Below are 14,185 nucleotides of genomic sequence, written 5' to 3'. Positions count from 1 at the left end.
AGTGGACATGATCATACCCTTATGTATGGGAAGGAACTGGGCTAGGTAGTTTATAAAATCTCTTTCTCTGTACAACTCTGAATTTGAATTAAACTATATTCTATGGAGAAAAGGTAAGAATTATGTCAGATTCAGGAAGGCCTTCAACTTGACCTCAGAAGACACAATTAGAGGGGCAAGCATTTGAAACAGCATCTGGGTCACTGCTTGAAATATCCAAATCATATATCAGAGTCCCTGGGTTCAAGTCTTGTCTCTGCTTCCAATCTAGCTTGCTGCTAATGCACACGCAGGGAAGTAGCAGGTGATGGCTTAAGTAGCAGGATTCCTGCCACCCATGTGGGAGACCCCAGATGTTGTGTTTTTTGGGGGAAGTAAACTGACAGAAGACCTCTAGCTCTGCCCCTCCCTCTCCACCTTTCGAATTAAAATTTAAAGGTTAGAAGAATTGAAGGCAGTTTTCTGAAGCACTGCACAGGCAAGGGATTCTAGGACCAAAGAAGACCCAGATGGCCAGCGACTAAAACAGAGAGTGCTAGATTCTTTAGCTTGGCTCCCAGAAAGCAAATGCAATTCTAATCAACAATCAATCTTGGCCGGCACCGCAGCTCAATAGGCTAATCCTCTGCCTTGCGGCGCCGGCACACCGGGTTCTAGTCCCGGTCAGGGCGCCGGATTCAGTCCCTGTTGCCCCTCTTCCAGGCCAGCTCTCTGCTGTGGCCAGGGAGTGCAGTGGAGGATGGCCCAAGTGCTTGGGCCCTGCACCCCATGGGAGACCAGGAGAAGCACCTGGCTCCTGCCTTTGGATCAGCGCGGTGCGCCGGCCGCAGCACACCGGCCGTGCAGGCCATTGGAGGGTGAACCAACGGCAAAGGAAGACCTTTCTCTCTGTCTCTCTCTCTCTGTCTACTCTGCCTGTCAAAAAAAAAAAAAAAAAAAGAAAAGAAAAGAAAAATCAATCTTTATTATAACCAGGATTACAAAAAGCTCCTTGGTATAACACAAGTACAAAGCAGGTACCAGACTTGTTTCCAAAACAGACCATGAGGTCATTTAGGATGGCCATGACCACAAGCCTTCCTTTTCCTCTCAAGAACTGGGCTATGTTCCCTGTGCCACAGTTCAAACATTGTTATTTTCAGTCCCAAACTAATAGGTCATACTAGAATTTGCTCAAAGATATCATACTCTTTATTCTCTCTCCTAGAGAAGAAGGAACATGCTTCTTGTCTCAAAAATAAAATAAATCTTTTATTTTTCAATAAAATAAACTGCTATTTCTCAACACTGCAGTTCCTTACAAATGAGTATTAACTGTCCTCAATCAAAAACTTCTTATGCATTTAGTCCCAAGTTGTCATACTGTCTACAAAATCTGTAATAAAGCAATCGAAGCCTGAGAGTAAACAAAATGTGTTTAGCAGAATGGCAAGCCCAGGAAGCTGATCAGAAATATGTACACACTGTCTGTCTGGGTGTTTCCTGGCTTTTCCTCTGCTTTCTTCATTTATACTAACGTGTGGACAAGAGGGTTGAAAACAGTTTGCTACGAATAAAACCCTGAGATTTATATGTGATTTCTAAGCTTATCCTTGGGAATGAAGCCACAATCTGTTTTCAGACAAGAGTAAAAGACTCGCAATTCCCTTTGAAAAACAACGTCCAATCTTCCCTTAAATTGAGATGCCAAAGCAGCTCGATTGCGATTTAAATCAGAGAACAAAATTAGTCCAGGTACACCAAGGTGGAAGGAGAGGCAGAGCAGATATTCTGGTAAATAGCCTATGAATTCAAAATGTGCTGTCTACCCCAGCCCCCAGCAGACTGGGACTTCCCACAAATTAGAGAAACAAATTGGCAGCTCACCTCTAAGTCGGCTGGAAAGCACACATTCTCCCCCAGCCACTTCATGGCCATCTTTTGAGCTTAGTTTTTAAAATTCATAAAGGATTGGGGAATGACAATAACTCTTAGAGCTCACAATACCTCTTGGTAGGGCTGTGATGAAAACCAAAACCTTCCACCTAACTCCACAGTAACAGACACCTTCCTAAGATTAATATCAGTGTGACCCAAGGGGGAGCTAGGACCTCAGGGAAGGATAGCAACTGACAACAACAGCCAAACTATTTCACATTCTGGTTCAACCTCACGAGATTTGGGTTGTAAGCTGGGTTCCAAAAGTATAAACGGGGACTAATATCAAAGACAGACTTGGCCAAACACCTTCACAGGCAGCAGAACTGAACTGACCACCCAACCTGGGTGGGTGCAGGCTCATCAGCTAAGATGTCTTTGTGCTTCAACAGACAGATCCATGCATTCAAAGTCTGGCCTCCATATTTCCTATGACTCAACACACTTTGAGGAAATCCTAATCCCAGACTCATCCAATCCTCTCGTTGGGTTCTGTAGCCAGCTGAGACCTCTGCTGGCAGAGAATGGTGGGTTTTGTTGGGGAGGGAGGGAATGCATTTTGATTAGAGGAGCTTCCAGGCCACAGAGGAGCTGTTATCTCTGAAAATTCGTCCCCCTGGCAGGTTGGCTGGAAGCAGACCTATCTCTCCAAGGCAAGGGCATTTCAGGACTCAGCCCAAGGTGGTATCTATTTTGTCCAAAACTTTGCTGTCAATGCAGCACAGGAGCCGCCTTGCTGGGGTTGTGTGATGACCCCATGAAAGGCATCAGTCCCACGTGAGGGGATGTGGCCAGAGAGGAGAGCCCCTTCTACAAAATGAATTTCCCAAATGTTCAGGTGGGAGAAGGGGTGTGTGTGTGTGTGTGTGTGTGTGTGTGTGGTGGGGGGTTGTTTACATCAATCTAACATCCTAGCATTAAATTCTGTCCAAGTGGGCTTTGGTCAAAAATCATACCAAATGCTGGGAAGCGATAACCAACTGAAAGCTAAGCAGTCCTTGACTGCGGGGAGGTTTCAAATTCCCCATCCTGTCCGGGATGTGTGAGCTGGAAGGTGGGGAAGTGGGTTTCCGAGAGATACAGAACATCACAAATGTGCTGATTTGACGCTGTCACTGCATCGCGTCCCAGATGGCAAGGGAAGGAGACACTGGGACTGAAGGCATTGAGACACTTGCCAAGGGACTATGAAGACATTAGGGCAGGAAAAAAAACCCTCCAAACAAGAATCCTTAAATATCATGGTTTGAAAGTCACGGAGTTCTAAAAGGAACATGTTTAAGGACGGTAAGTATGTAAACCTCAGAGTAATATGGACTTGCTGACTAAATTTCAGTCTGTGCAGGGCCTTTATTCTAGTGCATGGCGCTGAGCTGCTGCAATATACACAAGTGGGGTGTAAAGTCAATGGGATTACATTTTCCTAATTATTTTCTGCTTCAGCTTTACAGCACATACACAAAATGAGATCAGCCGGGACTTGCCTCTCTAACAAATCACTCAGATTTAAACATTGCTCACATAAACAAAGGGGGGTGGGGCGGGGGAGAGAGGCACGAGGCTGGGAAAAGACAGAGAAGGGCTCCTTCAATCACAGTTGCAAGGAACAAAAACCTGGAGGGGGAAAAGAGTTGTTGGACCGCCACCAAATCTCCCCCACTGGAGACAAGAGCCCATCTGCTGAGCTCGGCAACTTCGCTTTAACTACCATTCAGCTCGCGTCTCTGTAGAGATCTGTCTGCAGAGCTGGCAGATGGACCCCTGCTTCCCCGAGTCGCTGTGTTATTTGTTTAATAAATTTAATTAATATCCATACTGCACTGGATTGCTCCCAGAAAAGGGGCCGAAGTGCTCCTTTTCCCCAATAGCTACATGATGACTGATTTCCCAGAAAAGAACAGATAACGGTGCCCTGGGGCCACCGAAAAATTAAAAGTACCATGTGCTTACAGTACTTTGCATGCATTAATTTTTTTTGCAGGGCACTAAAGGTAATTTTGATGGGTATTTTAACACTATGAAAGTATGCAATTCCAAAAAAGGCAAAAGAGCTCTTCTTTCAGACCAGTTGGATTTGCTGGAATGCTTTTAAAAGAACCCAGTGTCACCACATACTCCACATTTTTATCTCCTGCTGAAACTGGAGGGACAGGATGGGTAAGGAGGCACCCTTTGGCAAACAGCTAACACCACGACCATTTATAACCAACTGGAAACCTTACCCATCATACTGAATTTGGATTATTTCCCAAGCTGGAACATGTGGCTGTTGCAAGCTGAGAGAATGGAAAGGGTCTTGGACAAGATGAAGGCAGTGACAAGCTTCCTCTTTGTTAAGTAGAGGCTTTGCAATCAACAAGTATGAATTAAAGCAGGGTTTTACTGGCCTTGCTGTCTAATGCCATCCTGTCCTTCTAGGCAGATTTCATCTTAACCTAGATTCTCATAGTGCATTCCAACTTCAGTAGGCCTGACAAAAGGGATCTGTGGTCAAGTAAGTCAGGAAACATGATGTCAAAGAAGTCAAAAAGGTTTCTTTGTTGCAGGACTTCTCAGAGCCTTTAACCTACGATGGGCACCATGAATATTCCCATAGTAGAGCGATGAGATTCAATATAAAAGATGGTATTTCCCCAAACCCACATCTGTTTGGTTAACTATTCTATCTATCCCAGAACCTAATATAGAGTCTGTAGAATAACAGGACTCATTAAATCATGTTCAATGAATCAGTGAACAAATGAATGAAGAAGCAACAAAGTGAATGCCCAATGGCTTTGCCTAAGGATAACCCTTGAGTAACTACACCTGACCTCTGATGAGATTTTTATTTTTAAAAAAATTAAAAATCAATACTATACTAAGAACTGAACATACTTGAATCAAATATTGAATTTGGAGGGTTTTACTTTTGAGGTGCTATTTTACTGTATTAGGTTTGTTCCACATTTCAACTCTTCTGCAGTGCTAAGCAACCTAAACTAGCCCCCTGTTCCTTTTCGTATCATGAAAATGTAATCTTATTGAATTTTACACTTCTCAGATCCTTGACAATAGCCTAATTTATTTGTCTTTAATATGTTTAATCCCTTCCTAGTAACTGAGTAATAAATTCAATTCCATCATAGGCATTGAGCTGTTGAGATAAAAAATCACTCATTTCAACTAAATTATCTTAAATGCAAAAACTTACAATGGCAGAATTACTTTAACATTTTATTATCTCAATGTTAAACTTTTCAAATAAAAATTACAGTTTTGTTTAATAAATTGGCAAAAATGAAAAATTATTTTAACACTGGTTAGCGCTTGGGCATTTTGTTAAACAATCTCCATTGCATCATCTTCCTTACAAATTTTGCTACAATGCTCCATCCTGTTAGACAGCACTGAGTTCACACAACTACAGCCCTTCCTGTTAATGCAATATTCAGAGAGAATGGTATATACAAAATGGCACTCAATCCTACATATATAGAATAACCAGATAATAAAGATCTCCCTAGTTCATCTGGCTACTATGCATTTTTAATCTTCAAGAAAAACATTCTGTTACCTGGTGAATTTGAATTATTGATTGAAGTGTTACACTGAGGATCTCAGAAGACTTTCTTGACATAAAAAAAACCTTCAGAAACAAAAGGAGAAATTAGAGAGGGTTTAAACAAGCAGTGCATTTAAGAAATGTCCTATTGGCCGGCGCCGGGGCTCACTAGGCTAATGCCTGTGGCGCTGGCACCCAGGGTTCTAGTCCCAGTCAGGGCACGGGATTCTGTCCCGGTTGCCCCTCTTCCAGGCCAGCTCTCTGCTGTGGCCCGGGAGGGCAGTGGAGGATGGCCCAAGTGCTTGGGCCCTGCACCCACATGGGAGACCAGGAGGAAGCACTTGGCTCCTGGCTTCCGTTCAGCGCTGTGCGCCGGCCATAGCAGCCATTTGGGGGGTGAACCAATGGAAGGAAGACCTTTCTTTCTGTCTCTCTCTCTCTCACTGTCTTACTCTGCCTGCCAAATAAATAAATAAATAGAAATGAACTGTATCAGGAATTGAGAAAAATCTATACAATCAATAAATAGAACTCAGGAAATACTCTGGGCTAGGTGTTAGGAAGTAGGGGAGAGAGAAGAGGCAGGAAACAAATATTTACTGCATACTCAGTATGTACCACACAAAATACTTAGTACTTACATGATAGTAATAAAAATAACTAACAATGGCTAACATTCAGTCCTGTGCCAAATACTGTGATATATGTCTACATGGACATGTATACATGTATTCTTCCCAGTAGGTACCATTATTACAATTTTTAAGTTGAGAAAATGGGCTCAGACAGATTGAGCAACTTGCCAAAGGTCATAAGACTAGTAAGTGGAACGGTGGAGCCCAAGTTCAAGTCCCGCTCATCTGACTTCAGTGCCCATACTCTCAACCACTAGGACTTCCCACCTTTTTTGTGTACTGCATTACCTGATTTCAGAGGCTACACACAACAACATCAGAATCCTTTGAGTCACTCCAAAACACAAAGGAGCGTGATAAAAACAGTTTGCATTAATGCTTCAGTTACACAGCTATGGCAGCAAATTACATGACTAAAAGTTATAAGGACCATCCCTGAATTTAAATGTGTTAATGTTATTAAAATACCAAATTGGTCCAAAATTGGCTACACTGTCTTCCTCTAAAAGATTTCCTGGCCCACATTTCAATGTGATATTCTTCTGCCGGTATCAAGTTCAATAATCTCACTAATGTGAGCATGGTAATTGTTTAGATCCCCCTCCTCACTTCAGAAACAATAATTAACACAGGCACCTGTATTTAACAATAAACCCATAAGAAAAACAAATAAATACACTTGCCTGCCTTCTTCTCAAAAGACCTCACATTTTCCCTTAAGGCAACATGGAAATTTTAATTCCTAGAACAATTCCACAAATATATTTTGGTTGTCTACCACTTATAAACATTAATAAGCACATATTCAACACCTTCTGAGTGCTTTCTGCTACTGGGTCCTGGTTAATGCATATTCTGTCCTAACATATTAGGTATTTTCTGCAGTGCACCAAAAGACCCCAAATGCAGCTAAACATTTATTACCTCTCTGTTTCTGCATGTAAGGAATCAAGGCACAGCTTAGTTGGAAATCTCTGGCTCAAGGTCTCTCCTGACAGTCAAAGTGTCAGGTGGATGAGCCACATCCCTGCTAACTCATGTAGCTGCTGGCAAGACCAAGTTCCTTGAGAACGGCTCAACTGAAGGATTCCTTGCTGCTGCAAGCAAGAACACGTCCTCAGGTCCTTCCCAGGTGGACCTGTCCACAGACAGGGCTGTTCACTTCTCTCAGAGAGACAGAGAGAAAGGCCCCAGATGGAAGCCATGGTACTCATCTACCCTGACCTCAAAAGAGAGATTTTTCATCTTTGCCATGTTCTGTTTGTTAGAAGTGAGGCACTAGGTTCAAGGGGAGAGGGAATTACACACGGTGTGAAAACCAGGGGAGGTTGCCTGCTGCAGAAAGGAAACTGTTGTATTTTTGTGTTTCTGAAAGGATACACACACCCCCACACATGTAGATGAACATGTACAAAATAATTATTTCCCAACATTTCTCTTTTAAAGCTAAATGAACACCTTACGGCAAACGTCCGTGAATACCAAATGCCTTCATTCATTTAACAAATATTTACAGAATACATGATAGGAACACAGTGTTCTAGTAATTTTTTTTAGAAAAATAAATCAAGATGATGACCCATGTCTCTCCCCCAAGCAGCGATACATGGAGAATAAAGATGAAGACAGCCATTGCTCTTTTCTTTTTTTTTTTTTAACTTTTATTTAGTAAATATAACTTTCCAAAGTACAGTTTATGGATTACAATGGCTTTTCCCCCCTAACTTCCCTCCCACCCACAACCCTCACATCTCCCGCTCCCTCTCCCATTCCATTCACATCAAGATTCATTTTCAATTATCTTTATATACAGAAGATTGATTTAGTATATATTAAGTAAAGATTTCATCAGTTTGCACCCACACAGAACATAAAGTGTAAAATACTGTTTCAGTACTAGTTATAGCATTAATTCACACTGAACAACACATTAAGGACAGAAATCCTACATGAGAAGTAAGGACACAGTAACTCCTGTTGTTAACAATTTGACACTCTTGTTTATGGCGTCAGTAATCTCCCTAGGCTCTAGTCATGAGTTGCCAAGGCTATGGAAGCCTTTTGAGTTCACCGACTCTGATCATATTTAGACAAGGTCATAATCAAAGTGGAAGTTCTCTCCTCCCTTCAGAGAAAGGTACCTCCTTCTTTGATGGCCCCGTTCTTTCCACTGGGATCTCACTCGCAGAGATCTTTCACTTAGCACTTAGGTCCTTTTTTAAATTTTTTTATTTATTTATTTATTATTTTTTTTTCTTTTTTAACTTTTATTTAATGAATATAAATTTCCTGTGTACAGCTTATGGATTACAATGGCTTCCCCCTCCCATTACTTCCCTCCCACCCACAACCCTCCCCTCTCCCGCTCCCTCTCCCCTTCCATTCACATCAAGATTCATTTTCAATTCTCTTTATATACAGAACATCAATTTAGTATAAAGATTTCAACAGTTTGCACCCACATAGAAACACAAAGTGAAACATACTGTTTGAGTACTACTTATAGCATTAAATCAAAATGTACAGCACATTAAGGACAGAGATCCCACATGAGGAGCAAGTGCACAGTGGCTCCTGTTGTTGACCCAACAAATTGACACTCTAGTTTATGGCACCAGTAACCACCCTAGGCTCTCGTCATGAGTTGCCAAGGCTATGGAAGCCTTCCAAGTTTGCCGATTCTGATCATATTTAGACAAGGTCCTAAAAGACAGGGTGAGGATAGTAACCAATGATCCTAAGAGTGGCATTCACCAGGTTTGAACAATTATACAGCATTAAGTGGGGAAGAGGACCATCAGTACACACAGGTTGGGAGTAGAGCCATTGGTGGTAGAGTAGAGGTTATGATTACAAAGGAATGAGGCCCAAGTGCGCTAGACAGGGTCTAGAACAAAGGACAGAGTCATTACTAGAGGAGCTAAGAAAGCTGCTGTCTAAGCTACAATTAAGTTTTCTGATTGAGAGGCAAATAGAACCTGATAGAAGGGGCTTGATAATAATCTGGTTGGCTTTAGGCCTTGTAAGTTAAGAGGCCCAGACCTATCTATCTCTTCACATGGGGTATATCCTAAGGGAGGTGTGAACCTCCTAGGGGAAGGCACTCTGTTGACTTTCATTACTTGGCTGGCCTGGGAGGAGAGCTGGCCAGGTAAAGGCAGGGGGCATCTCTAACAAGAAATTTACAGTTCTGCCTGCAATGTTGCTGACCCTACTTGACCATCCCCTCAGCTGCAGTGGTCACTTTGGAAGTTGGGCTGAGTGAAGGGCTTTTCAGCTTAGAGCCAATAAGATCTGTGGCTCTGACCTGGGCATCCTTCCACTCCAGGGCAGGTCCATTTCCAGTGATCCAACTCTTGGCAGAGCTGCCAGGGCTCTTCACAAGCTGACTTCTGCTGAAGCCCAGGCTTACCACATTGAAAGCCACTGCAGTGGACTGCCTATTGGTTCTCCTTGAGGGCAGATCACTGTACAGATCAGCCATTAAAAGGCCTGCCACCCATTGCTTCTGATGCCTAGCTTTCTTTTCCTCCTGGTTTGTGTTAAAGCAGACCAGAGGATGCAAGTCAAGGGAGTGCCCATGTCCCATCTCTAATCTTCGGTGGCCTGAACTACAAGTCTATAGTCACAGGCACGTTCTGTAGTAGTTTTTCTAAGGTAGACAATGCCCATGAGGAAAGTTATATTCTCACTTTAAAACTTTCTTTCCCTTTGGTCTGAAAGGGAGGTTTTTTCTACTTACTGCTTACTTCGCTGATGGCGAAGTGAATCTAGTTATGAGATTATTACTTAAGTTCTTATTTTGGCTATGCTATTACAGAAAAATGTTAGCCATCTCTTTTATAAGGTCTAAAGATTAAATTGTGCATTCTACAGATTCCATCATAATAGAACTAGTTTCCTACCTTGAAGAGAATAGAGAAATGAAAGAACAAGTTGGGCTTAGAATAGAGAAATGAGGGAGCAAGTCCTAGATCGCTTGCTGACAATAGCAATATCACATGAATACTTAGCAAATAGTTTCAACCATTAGATAACAACTTAAGAAAACATTTACCAGAAGGTCCAATGCCTTCTATAAATTTTAAGAATCATGTATTTGAAAACACCTCTTAAATATCTAACATGGTGTAGTTTGTTTAACCAGGAAACTTAAGCACAACCATATAAAATGTTTTTAGTTTCTTTCTACCAACAAGTTTAAAACATATGATACACAGGTTCAGGTCACACAAATTAAAATGTATCTTTGATTGATTTTAGCAGCTTAAATTTATGGACAATCTTATCTATAAGCCAATTAAAATAAAACTCTTAATAAAATTTCCCCATGTGGACATACAATATGTACACACATATAACATAGCATAATAGACCAATATAGCAATTTTAATAATAGCTTTTAAAATCTTTAACTCTTTTTGTAGATTGCCAATTGATTTGAATTGCTTTTCTGTTTTTAGTAACCTCAGTTAACCATACTTTCTCTCAGTTGGTACTGTTAATACATTATTGGCTTCATCTGTTTACAGAGCCATCCCAAAGTACTGAATACAATAGAAGTGGCTGGAAAAACTTCATAGGAACATATAGGAAGACAGCTAAACACAGAACCAACACCGCTTTAGTTTTATGAGCAGCAAATCATATATAACTGTGGATGACAAAAGACTTTAAGTCGCCATGTTTAAAATTATAAACTCATCAACCAACAAGAGGCACTTGCTTACTTCACAGTATTTTTGAAAGCACCTGTAGGATTTTACAAGTATTTAACCCTTTAGGCCTCTGGGGCTTTCTCATTAAGATAACTATCATGTCTAGTAACACAAAATCATTAGATTTTTTAATTCTCAAACATTTGTATTAATAGCATTTTCCATTATGGAAACTTAAAGTTTGGTACCACATCACATCTTGACAGTACTTCTAATATAATGCAAATAGCCTAATTAGTTGGTGTCTCTATAAGGTGAGAGACATAGGTCCTTCGATTTTTTCAGTTGGGCCCAAACTGGAAAAACCAAAGTCCAGGATTTACTGGAAATTTTAGAGACCAGATTGTTTGAAACTTTCATTTTTTGAATGCCTGTCAAGAATGCCAAGAAGGCTCAAAATACAAAATATCTGGTTGAAATAAGATTCCTTAAAATCATGACATAACATAGACCATATTTGATCATTGTTACAAGGTGATTATTCAAATCTTTGAAAATAAGCACATATTTAAATAACCCATAGCTCTTAATAAAAATTCAGCTGTTTTTGAACAATTAGAATTTAACAGACATCAAGAGAACATAATAGATTACTTTAACACATTGCTTTAACAGAGCATCAGAGTTTAATTCTATGTCAAAGAGAAATTGAGCTTCCTGTGATCTTTTGCTGTGAGGTTTCCTTCCTTTATCTTCTTTCATATTGGTGACCATGTTTCTGTGTTTCTGTGTGTAAGACATCTTTAAGCATCTTTTGCAGGGCAGGATGAGTGGCAACAAATTCTTTCAGTTTCTGTTTGCTATGAAAAGTCTTAATTTCACCTTCATTCACAAATGAGAGCTTTGCAGGATATAATATTCTGGGCTGGCAGTTTTTCTCTCTTAGTACCTGGGCTATGTCTCGCTATTCCCTTCTAGCTTGCAGGGTTTCTGATGAGAAGTCTGCTGTGAGTCTAATTGGAGATCCTCAAAGAGTAATCTGACGTTTCTCTCTTGCACATTTTAGGATCTTTTCTTTATGTTTCACTGTGGTGAGTTTGATTACAACATGTCGTGGTGAGGATCTCTTTTGGTCATGTTTATTAGGGGTTCTATGAGCTTCCTGTACTAAGATGCCTCTGTCCTCCTTCAAACCTGGGAAATTTTCTGCTAGTATCTCACTGAAAATGCCTTCTAATCCTTTCTCCCTCTCCATGCCTTCAGGAACTCCTAGAACCCGAATGTTGGGTTTTTTAATAGTATCCTGTAGATTCCCGACAATATTTTTTAGATTTCTAATTTCCTCTTCTTTTCTTTGGTTTGCCTGTTTCCTTTCCTGTTCTCTGTCTTCTAAGTGCGATATTCTCTCTTCTGCTTCACCCATTCTCTTTTTAAGGCTCTCCAATGTGTTTGTCATTTGATCTATTGAATTCTTCATTTCATTATGATTTCTCGTCACTATCACCGTTTCTTGTTCCACTAGTTGTTTCATTTCATTTTGATTCCTCCTTAATATTTCATTTTCATGAGAGAGATTTTCTATCTTGTCCATTAAGGATTTCTGTAGTTCAAGAATTTGTTTTTGAGAACTTCTTAATGTTCTTATCAATTTTTTGAGATCTGCTTCTTGCATTTCTTCTATCTCATCATCTTCATAATCTTGAATTGGGGTGTCTTTTTCATTTGGGGGCATCATAGTGTCTTCCTTGTTCTTGTTACCTCGGTTTTTGCGTTTGTTGTTTGGCATGTTGGAGATATTTGGTTTCTTCACTGTGGTGTTTTTTCTTGTTACACTATGGCTCTATATTAAGTGGACTGTCTGCTTTCGGTGGAGCCTTAGAGGCTTGAGATGAGTGTGGCCTGAGAGCTCTGTTTGGTTCCTCAGGGTTGAGGGTATGTCAAAGATGACACTCCCAGGTTAGGCGTGGTAAATCTCTCTTTCTTTCTTTTTTTTGATTCAAAAGGGAAGTAATTCCGCACAGCTGAACGTAATTGGAGGTAGTTAGCAGGCAAATGATATACCCACAGGAGCCAGAGATTGGAAGCTCTTTCCCAAGGACCACACAGGGAATCTCTGCTGCCCTCGGTGTAGGCTCCAATTCTCCTGCAGTCTCCCACTGGGTTGCCAAGTTAGATGCTAATCTCCTGTTATTTCACCCCTCCCCCCAGAGTCAGGTTTTTCTGCTAGGCTCAGGGCTGGTGCAGACCTGAGGTCGCCCTGCTTATGACGTATGTCAAAATGGCTCCTGCTCTTTGTCTTGCTCGCCTTTGAGAGGTGAGCGGAGAGAAAGAAACTCGTGTCCATATCGGTCACTTTTTTTTTTTTTCCTCTCTCTCTTCTAGTTAGCCTGGTGAACTTTTCCCCACGGAGTTTCAAGCCTCATTCCCTCTAGTCTCCTCTTTCTGCTTGCCCGCTGGTGTCTCAGGCTATTGAGGTTCGGCTCACCTCACGTTCCAGCGCTGGTGTGTTGATTCTGCCGCTGGTGTCCCGAACTTGGGCTCCCACGCTCTCCACACAGGTCCACTGTGAATCACTAGTTTCGGAAGAGTTTCCTCTGCTATTTTTTCCCCTACTCTTCCTTGACCCTGCAGTATCTCCACTTTTATTAAACTGTCTCTGCCCCCCGGGACTAATAGTCTATTTATTTATTTATGTTTGCCAGTGTCTTGGCTTTCCATGCCTAAAATACTCTCATGGGCTCTTCAGCCAGATCTGAATGCCTTAAGGGCTGATTCTGAGGCCAGAGTGCTGTTTAGGACATCTGCCTTTCTATGAGTCTGCTGTGTATCCTGCTTCCCATGTTGGATCATTCTCTCCCTTTTTGATTCTATCAGTTAGTATTAGCAGACACTAGTCTTGTTTATGTGATCCCTTTGACTCTTAGACCTATCAGTGTGATCAATTGTGACCTGAAATTGATCACTTGAACTAGTGAGATGGCATTGGTACATGCAACCTTGATGGGGTTGTATTGGAATCCCCTGGCACATTTCTAACTCCACCATTTGGGGCAAGTCCAATTGAGCATATCCCAAATTGTACATCTCTTCCCTCTCTTATGTCCACTCTTATATTTAACAGGGATCACTTTTCAGTTAAAATTTAAACACCTAAGAATAATTGTGTGTTAATTACAGAGTTCAACCAATAGTATTAAGTAGAACAAAAAAAAATACTAAAAGGGATAAAGTATTAAATTGTACATCAACAGTCAGGACAAGGGTTGATCAAGATGCAGCACTGAAAGAAAATTACAGACCAATATCCCTGATGAACAAAAATCCTCAATAAAATGCAAAAATCCTCAATAAAATTCTGGCCAATAGAATGCAACAACACATCAGAAAGATCATCCACCCAGACCAAGTGGGATTTATCCCTGGTATGCAGG

General features: G+C 41.1%; 1 protein-coding gene across 1 annotated transcript in view; it reads right to left on the bottom strand.

Annotated features, from left to right (window-relative positions):
- Positions 1 to 14,185, bottom strand: part of LOC133764376 (uncharacterized) — a 245,261-nt gene that overhangs the window by 132,035 nt on the left and 99,041 nt on the right. The window contains exon 2 of the mRNA XM_062198048.1: positions 5,474 to 5,545. The gene's annotated coding sequence lies outside the window, so the exon portion shown is untranslated. The remainder of the gene's footprint in view (positions 1 to 5,473; positions 5,546 to 14,185) is intronic.

Source organism: Lepus europaeus, chromosome 7 (assembly GCF_033115175.1).
Source record: "Lepus europaeus isolate LE1 chromosome 7, mLepTim1.pri, whole genome shotgun sequence".
Taxonomy (NCBI): Eukaryota; Metazoa; Chordata; class Mammalia; order Lagomorpha; family Leporidae; genus Lepus; species Lepus europaeus.
Note: the sequence above shows the minus strand (reverse complement) of the source record. Positions and strands in the feature narration are given on the sequence as shown.